The sequence below is a fragment of the Ranitomeya imitator genome, chromosome 2 (genome assembly GCF_032444005.1).
Source record: "Ranitomeya imitator isolate aRanImi1 chromosome 2, aRanImi1.pri, whole genome shotgun sequence".
Taxonomy (NCBI): Eukaryota; Metazoa; Chordata; class Amphibia; order Anura; family Dendrobatidae; genus Ranitomeya; species Ranitomeya imitator.
In genome coordinates this window covers 323,612,948-323,623,514 of record NC_091283.1, presented here as the reverse complement: position 1 = coordinate 323,623,514, position 10,567 = coordinate 323,612,948, and positions in this window count along the sequence as shown.

Here is a 10,567-nt window from a genome sequence, read left to right as displayed (position 1 = left end):
CTAAATGTGCGGTCAGAAAGGTATGAGGCAATCCAGGACAGGGCAAGGTCTTTGATGCCAAGGGAAGAAAGAATCTGTAGCAGTAGGCAGTGATCGACTGTGTTGAAAGCAGAGGACAGGTCAAGAAGGAGGAGGATGGAGAACTGTCTGTTAGCTTTGGCTGTGAGTAAATCATTAGTAATTTTTGTCAGGGCAGTTTCGGTGGTGTGGTGGGGGCAGAAGCCAGATTGGAGGTTGTCAAGGAGAGAGTTAGATGAGAGGTGGGAGGAAATTTGAGCATGGACATGCTTCTCAAGGAATTTTGAAGCAAACGGGAGCAGTGATATGGGGCGGTAGCTGGGCATAGCAGTTGGATCAAGGTTAGTTTTTTTGAGGATGGGTGTGATGGTGGCATGTTTGAAGGCAGACGGGAAGGTACCAGGAGATAGCAATAGGTTGAAGAGATGGGTTAGAGCTGGAATGAGCATGTTAGTGAGGTTGGGGAGCAGGTGGGAGGGGATGGGGTCAAGTGCACAGGTGGTGAGGTGTGATTTGGAAAAGAGGCGAGTAAGCTCTCCTTCAGTGATGTTGGAGAGGGAGGTTATTAGGGAAGGGCAGAGGTCTGGTATATGGAGAGGTTGGGGTGGTGGAACAGTTAGGGTTTGCCTTGTTTCGTCAATCTTGTTTTTGAAGTAGGTGGCAAAGTCTTCAGAAGAAATGAGGGGAGTTGGAGGTGGCAGTGGTGGGCGGAGGAGGGAGTTAAATGTGCTGAATAGTTGTTTTGGGTTGTAGGATAGTGAAGATACAAGGTTAGTGAAATAGGTCTGTTTAGCAGAGGTGAGGGCTAATTTGAAGTCAAATGTAGCATGTTTGAAAGCAGTGAAGTCGTCTGGCAGGCATGTTTTCTTCCAACACTGCTCTGCAACCCTGGATGCTTGTCGAAGTTTTTTTGTGAGATTGTTATGTCAAGGTTGCCTTTTGGTTCGGCGCACTGTGCCATGCATGAGAGGGGCGACTGAGTCTATGGCTGATGTGAGGGTGGAGTTACAGAAAGCGGTGGTGCTGTCCGTGTTGTGGAGTGAAGATATGGAGGACAGGGGTAGGAGAGAGTCTGATAGTCTGTGAATGTCTAGATGTGCGAGGTTTCTGTGAGGATGTGGTAATGGCTGGACATGGGGGCAGGTGAGGAGGACAAGGATGAGAAGGTGAGTAGATGGTGGTCAGGGGGAAGGGAGAGGTTTGGTGAGATTAGATAAGGAACAGAGGCGGGTGAAGATGAGGTCTAGTGTATGTCCGTCTGTGTGGGTGGCTGTGGAGGACCACTGAGTGAGTCCAAAGATGAAGTAAGGGCCAGTAGCTTGGAGGCTGGTGGGTGTCAGTAGGGATATTAAAGTCACCCATAATGATGGTTGGGATGTCAGCAGAGAGAAAGTGAAGGAGCCAGGTGGAGAATTGGTAGATGAAGGCAGTGGCTGAGCCCGGTGGTAGGTATATGACAGCCATTTGGAGATTGGACGGAGCGTAGATACCGACAGAGTGAACCTCGAAAGAAGGGAGGGTGGGGTTGGATAGGGTTGAAGGAACAGTTTTTAGAAAGAAGGATACCCACTCTTCCACCATGTCTGTTGCCAGAGCGAGGAGTGTGGGTAAATTGGAGGCCACCCTAACTCAGTGCTGCAGGCGAAGCCGTGCCAGGGTTTGTCAGCCAGGTCTCAGTGAGGGTCAGGAAGGAAAGGTTGCGGATAGTAAAGAGATTGTGTATCACCTGGAGCTTGTTGCATATAGAGCAAATTCCAAATTGCCCCAGAGAGAGGAAGCAGGGGGGTGGGGGTCAGTGGCACAGATTTTTAAGTGTGAGGGGTTGTGATAGTTTCTCATAGTGTGAGAAGGATAGGGTGAGGATTAGTGAACAATGAGGTGGGGGGGCAGGATTGGGGGATGTGTCGCCAGCAGTGAGAATAAGCAGAGAAAGAGAAGCAGGTGGGTGAAGGAGAGTGATTGGCTTATATTATATTTTGGTATATATATATATATATATATATATATATATATATATATATATATAATTAGGCAATTGGAGTCAAAGACTGTATTTTTGTTAAAAAGTTGTAACATCTATTAAATAAAATAATATATTTTATACAGTAATAAAGGTATTTTTAGTACAAAACACACATAATCGCTAAAGGGTTACTCTATGAGCAAAGGATCTAGGTAAGTGATCCATGCATCCACACTAAAAAAATAAAGTCCGACCAGAGGTTCAAGTTCACATAGTATAAAGTCTAGGTGGTGGTAGTGAACAGTCACTGTTCTATTAGCACTTCAATCATACAAATATATATAGGACTGACCCTCACCCATGATGGTCGTAGTGTGGATGTTGGAAACCGCCAGCCCCTACGTGCGTTTCGCGTAGGCTTCTACGGGGGGCCCGACTGGGCTGTTAACTTGCAGGGTTATAATCTGTTCAGAAATGACCGAATGGATAGGCGAGGGGGAGGGGTGTGTCTATATGTAAAATCATCCTTAAAACCCATCCTGCGTGATAATATAGGTGAATCTAATGAAAATGTAGAGTCCCTGTGGGTGGAGATAAGAGGAGGGGGAAAAAATAATAAATTACTGTTAGGGGTTTGTTATAAATCCCCAAAAATAGTGGAAGCAATGGAGAATATCCTCGTAAAGCAAATAGATGAAGCTGCAACTCAAGGGTAAGTCATTATTATGGGGGACTTCAACTACCCTGAAATAGATTGGGGAACAAAAACCTGCAGTTCCAGCAAAGGTAATCGGTTTTTGACAACTATGAGAGACAATTACCTTTCACAATTGGTTCAGGACCCAACAAGAAGGGGGACACTGCTAGACCTAATATTAACCAACAGGCCAGACCGCATAGCAAATATAAGGGTTGGGGGTCACTTGGGGAATAGTGATCACAAAATAATACGTTTTCATGTATCCTTTAAAAAGATGTGTAATAGAGGGGTTACAAGGACACTAAACTTCAGGAGGGCAAATTTCCAACGGATGAGAGAGGATCTTGGTGCAATTAACTGGGACGATATCCTGAGACATAAAAATACACAAAGAAAATGGGAGACATTTATTAGCATCCTGGATAGGACCTGTGCACAGTATATACCGTATGGGAATAAACATACTAGAAATAGGAGGAAACCAATATGGCTGAATAGAGCTGTAATGGGCGCAATAAGTGACAAAAAGAAAGCATTTAGAGAATTAAAGGAAATAGGTAGTGATGAGGCATTAAATAAATACAAAAAATTAAATAAATTCTGTAAAAAGCAAATCAAGGCAGCAAAGATTGAGACAGAGAGACTCATTGCCAGAGAGAGTAAAAATAATCCCAAAATATTCTTTAACTACGTAAATAGTAAGAAACTAAAAAATGATAGTGTTGGCCCCCTTAAAAATAGTCTGGGTGAAATGGTGGATGAGGATGAGGAAAAAGCCACAATGCTAAATGACTTTTTTTCATCAGTATTTACACAAGAACATGGCAGACAAAATGACTAGTGATAAAAATTCCCCATTAAATGACGGGCACAAGGGGGCATTCTTTGCGTCTGGAGGAGAGAAGGTTTTTCCACCAACATAGAAGAGGATTCTTTACTGTTAGGGCAGTGAGAATCTGGAATTGCTTGCCTGAGGAGGTGGTGATGGCGAACTCAGTCGAGGGGTTCAAGAGAGGCCTGGATGTCTTCCTGGAGCAGAACAATATTGTATCATACAATTAGGTTCTGTAGAAGGACGTAGATCTGGGGATTTATTATGATGGAATATAGGCTGAACTGGATGGACAAATGTCTTTTTTCGGCCTTACTAACTATGTTACTATGTTACTATGTCACCTGCTTAACCCAGCAGGAAGTACGTCGGCATCTAAAAATCTCTAAAATTGACAAATCTCCGGGCCCGGATGGGATCCACCCCTGAGTACTGCAGGAATTAAGTACAGTCATTGATAGACCATTATTTTTAATCTTTAAAGACTCCATAATAACAGGGTCTGTACCACAGGACTGGCGTATAGCAAATGTGGTGCCAATATTCAAAAAGTGGACAAAAACTGAACTCGGAAATTATAGGCCAGTAAGCTTAACCTCTACTGTGGGTAAAATCCTGGAGGAGAAAATTCTACCAATCCCAAAAATTAGTAAGCAGCAAGGTAGATATGGTACCAAATTGATTAAAATTTAGCTTTTAATAATAGTATTTAAAAACCTTATAGACAAGAACAACATGACAAACATAAATTACAAAAACTACAGATGATACTAATATATACACCTAGACTATATGTCTGTTCCTTATAGGTGTATCCAAAACTACTCAAATGCACTTCAGAGTCACCGGACTCATAGATGCTTACAATTTGAGCAATAATAAAGCATTGACCTTTGGCCTCATGCAGCTATTCATCTATATTCTCAACAACCAGCACAGTCTAGGTATAATGAATAGGTATCACATAATACATGACAGCCATAAACATAGAAAGACATACGCTGAGGTATTGGAACAGTCTCACCCAGATAGTGTGCGTTGATTTCACCTGGTATCACGGACGGTTCCACACAGATGCCTCAAATCGATCCCCAAAAAATGTGGGGAAATGGGTATAACTCAGCCCCCGTACAATTAAGAACCCACTATTGGAATATAAGTGCATCAGAATTTTTATCCCCGTGGCCTCCCAACGCGTTTCATTTTTTTCAAATCATCAGGGGAGGAAGGTTAAATAGATAAGTTGCCAATTTGGGGGAGAGGGGAGATGTTTCCCTCACAAGGGATAAACAACCTCCTTGTTCAATATCATCCTGCGAGAATAACCTCATGACCCAGTATCAGCACGGGTTTACTAGGGACCGTTCGTGCCAGACTAATCTGATCAGCTTCTATGAAGAGGTAAGTTCCGGACTGGACCAAGGGAACCCAGTGGACGTAGTGTATATGGACTTCTCAAAAGCTTTTGATACGGTGCCACACAAAAGGTTGATACATAAAATGAGAATAATGGGGATAGGGGAAAATATGTGTAAGTGGGTTAAGAGCTGGCTCAGGGATAAGAAACAAAGGGTGGTTATTAATGGAGCACACTCGGACTGGGTCGCGGTTAGCAGTGGGGTACCACAGGGGTCAGTATTGGGCCCTCTTCTTTTTAACATATTTATTGATGACCTTGTAGGGGGCATTCAGAGCAGAATTTCAATATTTCCAGATGACACTAAACTCTGCAGGGTAATCAATACAGAGGAGGATACTTTTATATTACAGGAGGATTTATGTAAACTAGAAGCTTGGGCTGATAAATGGCAAATGAGCTTTAATGGGGATAAATGTAAGGTCATGCACTTGGGTAGAAGTAGTAAGATGTATAACTATGCACTTAATTCTAAAACTCTGGGCAAAACCGTCAATGAAAAAGACCTGGGTGTATGGGTGGATGACAAACTCATGTTCAGTGGCCAGTGTCAGGCAGCTGCTATAAAGGCAAATAAAATAATGGGATGCATTAAAAGAGGCATAGATGCTCATGAGGAGAACATCATTTTACCTCTATACAAGTCACTAGTTCGACCACACTTAGAATACTGTGCACAGTTCTGGTCTCCGGTGTATAAGAAAGACATAGCTGAACTAGAGCGGGTGCAGAGAAGAGCAACCAAGGTTATTAGAGGACTGGGGGGTCTGCAATACCAAGATAGGTTATTACACTTGGGACTATTTAGTTTGGAAAAACGAAGACTAAGGGGTGATCTTATTTTAATGTATAAATATATGAGGGGACAGTACAAAGACCTTTCTGATGATCTTTTAACTCGTAGACCTGAGACAGGGACAAGGGGGCATCCTCTACGTCTGGAGGAAAGAAGGTTTAGCCATAATAAGAGACGCAGATTATTTACTGTTAGAGCAGTGAGACTATGGAACTCTCTGCCGTATGATGTTGTAATGAGTGATTCATTACTTAAATTTAAGAGGGAATTGGATACCTTTCTTGAAAAGTATAAGGTTACAGGGTATATATACTAGATTCCCTGATAGGGCGTTGATCCAGGGAACTAGTCTGATTGCCGTATGTGGAGTCGGGAAGGAATTTTTTTTCCCCAAAGTGGAGCTTACTATTTGCCACATGGGTTTTTTTTTTTTGCCTTCCTCTGGATCACCATGTTAGGGCATGTTAGGTTAGGCTATGGATTGAACTAGATGGACTTAAAGTCTTCCTTCAACCTTAATAACTATATTACTATGTGTAACGCGGTCTACCAAGCTGGGGTACCTCTTTCAGTACCACCCCGTGTTTCAGGAGGTCCACTCTGCCTTTGCTGGACTCTGAATGAAGGAAGCCGGCTGGAATTCCTTGGCCACGTGAGAGCATATAAAAGCTGACTGCTACCCCACGTATTTCCAGTCTAAAAGAACAACCTTTATTTACAGCACACAGAATATATAACACAGATACACAGGACAGGCCAATAGGAAAACAGCAGGCCAGACATACATTACAATAGCCGCAGGGGGCTGGAGCCTGCCAATATTTACTGTGGGAATTACAAAGGTGGGGGGAGATCAGAAAGAGAATATCTTGTCCTGGGGCGCAGCCTGTGGACTGATGCATTTCACATGGCAACTATTATACATACATATACTGCATAACATTCTTGGTGCTGGGGGTTCTGTAACACGGCTCCCCTTTTCAGTGACGCGATCGGCATACATTCTGATCCTTAACGGATCGGTTTGGGGATGACCGAAGTTTATGGGGTTTGTACAAGTTCCGTTTGTCAACTTAGTCCATCGGCGTTACCATTTTGTTTGCCGGGTCGGTAGTGGATGGTGAAGTCCAGAGGTTGTAGGGCTAAACTCCACCGCAGTAATCTGGCGTTGTCTCCGGAGACCCGATTAAGCCAGGGGATTATGGTCCGTTAGGAGGGAAAACTGTCATCCATACAAATATGGTTGTAACTTTTTGAGTGCCCATACTATTGCCAGGCACTCCTTCTCGATAGCCGCATAGCTCACTTCACGGGGCAGTAGTTTCCGACTCAGGTAAGCTACCGGGTGTTCTTGGCCGTCCGGCCCGACTTGGCTTAGTACTGCCCCCAATCCAAACATAGAAGCGTCTGTGTGGACAAGGAAACGTTTAGTTGGATCGGGTGCGGCCAATACAGGGGTATTGGTGAGGGCGTCCTTTAGCTGGCGGAAGGCTTCCTCACACTCTGGGGTCCAGGTTACCTGGCGGGGTTGGTTCTTACGGGTCAGATCAGTGAGGGGCTTGGCTACGCTGCTGTAATTGGAAACGAATTTCCTGTAATACCCCGCTGTCCCTAGAAACGCCATGACCTGGGTTTTAGTGCGTGGGGTGGGCCATTTGGCTATGGCCTCAATCTTGGCTGGTTATGGTCTCTGTTTCCCACTTCCCACCCAATGCCCTAAATACTGAACCTCTGCTTTGCCCACGTGACACTTGTTTGGGTTCAGGGTGATTCCGGCCTTGTGGATCCTGTCTAATACTGTCTCTAGGTGACTTAGATGCTCTTCCCATGTCGCGCTGTAGATGGCGATGTCATCCAGGTAGGCACACGCATAGTCCTGGAGACCATCCAGAAGCCGGTCAGCCAGCCTCTGGAAGGTCGCCGGGGCAGTCTTCATCCCGAATGGCATAACTCGAAACTGGAAAAAGCCAAACGGGGTGACAAATGCCGACTTGGGAATAGTGTCAGGACTAAGGGGAATCTGCCAGTAGCCTTTGCATAGATCGATGGTGGTCAAATACTTTGCCCCTGCCAGCCGGTCTAACAAGTCATCCACACGCGGCATGGGATACGCATCCGTCACTGTTTTCTCATTGAGCTTACGATAGTCTACACAAAACCGTGTAGTCCCATCCTTCTTGGGCACTAACACTACGGGGGATACCCGGGAACTATCTGACTCTTCAATGACCCCTAAATGCAACATCTCTTGTATCTCTTGTCGCATCCCTTCTCGTACAGACTCAGGGACGCGGAAGGGGGGTTGTCGCAGGGGGGTCTGATCCTGGGTCTCAACCTTGTGTTGTGCCAGGTGAGTGTACCCGGGTTTCCCCGAAAACATGCGGATAACCCTGGGGTCGTCACAATCGGCGACATTATAGGTGGTGTCGGCTATTTTCCCCACTACCTGGTAGGGCCCCTGCCATGCAGCTTGGAACTTGTTCTGCCTAGTGGGCTCTAACACCAGGACCTTCTGCCCTATTTCCAAGGTGCGCTCTCTGGCCCTCCGATCGTACCATACGCGCTGGCGCCGCTGGGCCACCTGCATGTTCCCACGTACAGCCTGGGTGAGCTCCTGTAGGCGGTCCCGGAATTCCAGCACCTAGGGTACAATAGGTACCCCTTCTATGGTGCCCTCCCCTTCCCAGTGTTCTAGCACTAAGTCTAGGGGTCCCCTTACCCGTCTCCCATATACCAGTTCGAATGGGGAGAACCCCGTGGATTCTTGGGGCACCTCTCGATAGGCAAACAGGAGGTGAGGCAAGAATTTCTCCCAGTCCCTGTAGGTCCTGGTAAAAGTCCCAATGAGTCGTTTTAATGTCCCATTAAAGCGTTCACACAACCCATTGGTTTGCGGGTGGTACAAGGCGCTTCTAATGGACTTTACACCACACAGCTTCCACAGTTGGTTGGTTACCTCTGCTGTAAACTGGGTACCCTGGTCTGAGATAATCTCCCGGGGAAATCCAACCTGTGAGAAAACCTGGAGCAGGGCAGCCGCCACCGTCTCTGCCAGTATGTTAGGTAACGCAACCGCCTCTGGATACCGTGTGGCATAATCTACCACTGTCAATATATACCTTTTCCCTGATGGACTGGGTTTGGCTAACGGCCCTATCAGATCAACCGCTACTCGGCTAAATGGTTCCTCCACAATGGAGAGGGGGCATAATTTGGCCTTGCATCGATCTCCCCTCTTGCCAATGCGCTGGCAACTGTCACAGGTCTGGCAGTACTAACGAACATCATAGGTTACCCCCGGCCAAAAGAAGTTTTGTGTCAGACGATGCCTGGTGTGACTGACGCCGAAGTGCCCAGCCAAGGGTATGTCATGAGAGATTCGCATTAACTCCTGCCTATATTTCTTGGGAACTACCAGCTGTCGTTTTATAGTGGGGCTTGTCCCTGTGTGGTGCTGCTCTGTGATCCGGTAGAGGAGTCCCTGCTTCCATATAAACTGTTCCCCTTCCAGTACCCCTCTCCCCTCCTGTGCCTTCCCACGATATCCCTCCAATGAAGGATCCTCAAGTAACTCCATCTTAAACTCATCTGGGGTGGCCCAAGAAATGTGTCTGGCTATGGGAATACGTGTAGGGCTGGGATGTCTTACCTGGGCCTCCTCTGAGTGTGATTCCGCCTCCGCAGCTCGAGCTTGTCTCCGGGTGGTCACAGGATATGTCTCAGCCAGAGGGGCAACCGAGAAGGCAGACAACATGGGCCCCAAGTCATTCCCCAGCAAAACGTCTGCAGGCAAATCCTCCATCAAGCCGACCTCAACAAGGCCATCCCCAACTCCCCAGTTCAGGTGAATCCTGGCAGTGGGCAGTCGATGTATGGCTCCCCCTGCTACACGGACTGCCACTGTCCAGTCCGTCTACTCTTGGTCCCGGATGAGATGAGGCTTCACAAGGGTCAAAGTTGCTCCGGAATCTCTTAGTCCCTGCATGCGTTTCCCATTAACCCACACGACCTGTTGATGCTGTTGTGGATTATCTGCCCGGGCTGCCTGCACGGGGTCTACTTCATGCAGCACTTCCTTCAGCTTCGCCTTGGTAGCAGTGTACAGCGGCCCGGCGGAAGGTAGCTGTTCCCGCCTTTGGCCACTGGGTATGCTGAGTCCGGTTGGGACATTGTCTTTGCAGGTGGCCCAGCTGACGGCAAGTGTGGCATCGCGCCCCAGGGGAACTGTGGTAGGCCGGGTTTCTAGCTGGTCCCCCTACAATCTTCGGTGGTTTGGGGCCCTCCAGGTCCATGGGCGGACCCCTAGTGACCATCTTTGATCCGGACAACTGAGGCCTCCTGGCGTCATGATGTTCATCGGCCAGACGAGCGGCTTCCTCAAGAGTCCTTGGCCGCCTGTCCCGAAGCCATTCCTGTGTCTCGGGGTTTAGTCCATTATAGAATCGTTCTAACAAGAAGAGCTGGAGGACGTCCTCCTTAGTGGTTGCTTGGCTCCCTTGTACCCACTGTAGCAGTGACCGCCATAATTTACAGGCCCATTCAGCGTGGGTATCGGTTACTCGTTTTATAATTCCGCGGAACTTTTGGCGGTATGCCTCTGGTGTCAGCGCATACCGGGCCAAGATCACTTCTTTGATCTGCTCATAGTCCATACAGTCCTCATCGGGTACCGTGCGATAGGCGTCCGCTGCCCGGCCTGTCAGCTTGCTGGCCAGAATCTGAACCCGTTCCTCCGGCTTCACTTGATGAAGGACACACTGCCGCTCAAGGTCCTGCAGAAAGCCATCAATGTCTTCCTCTGCCTCCCCCAACTGTCGGAAGGCATTATACTGGATCTTTTT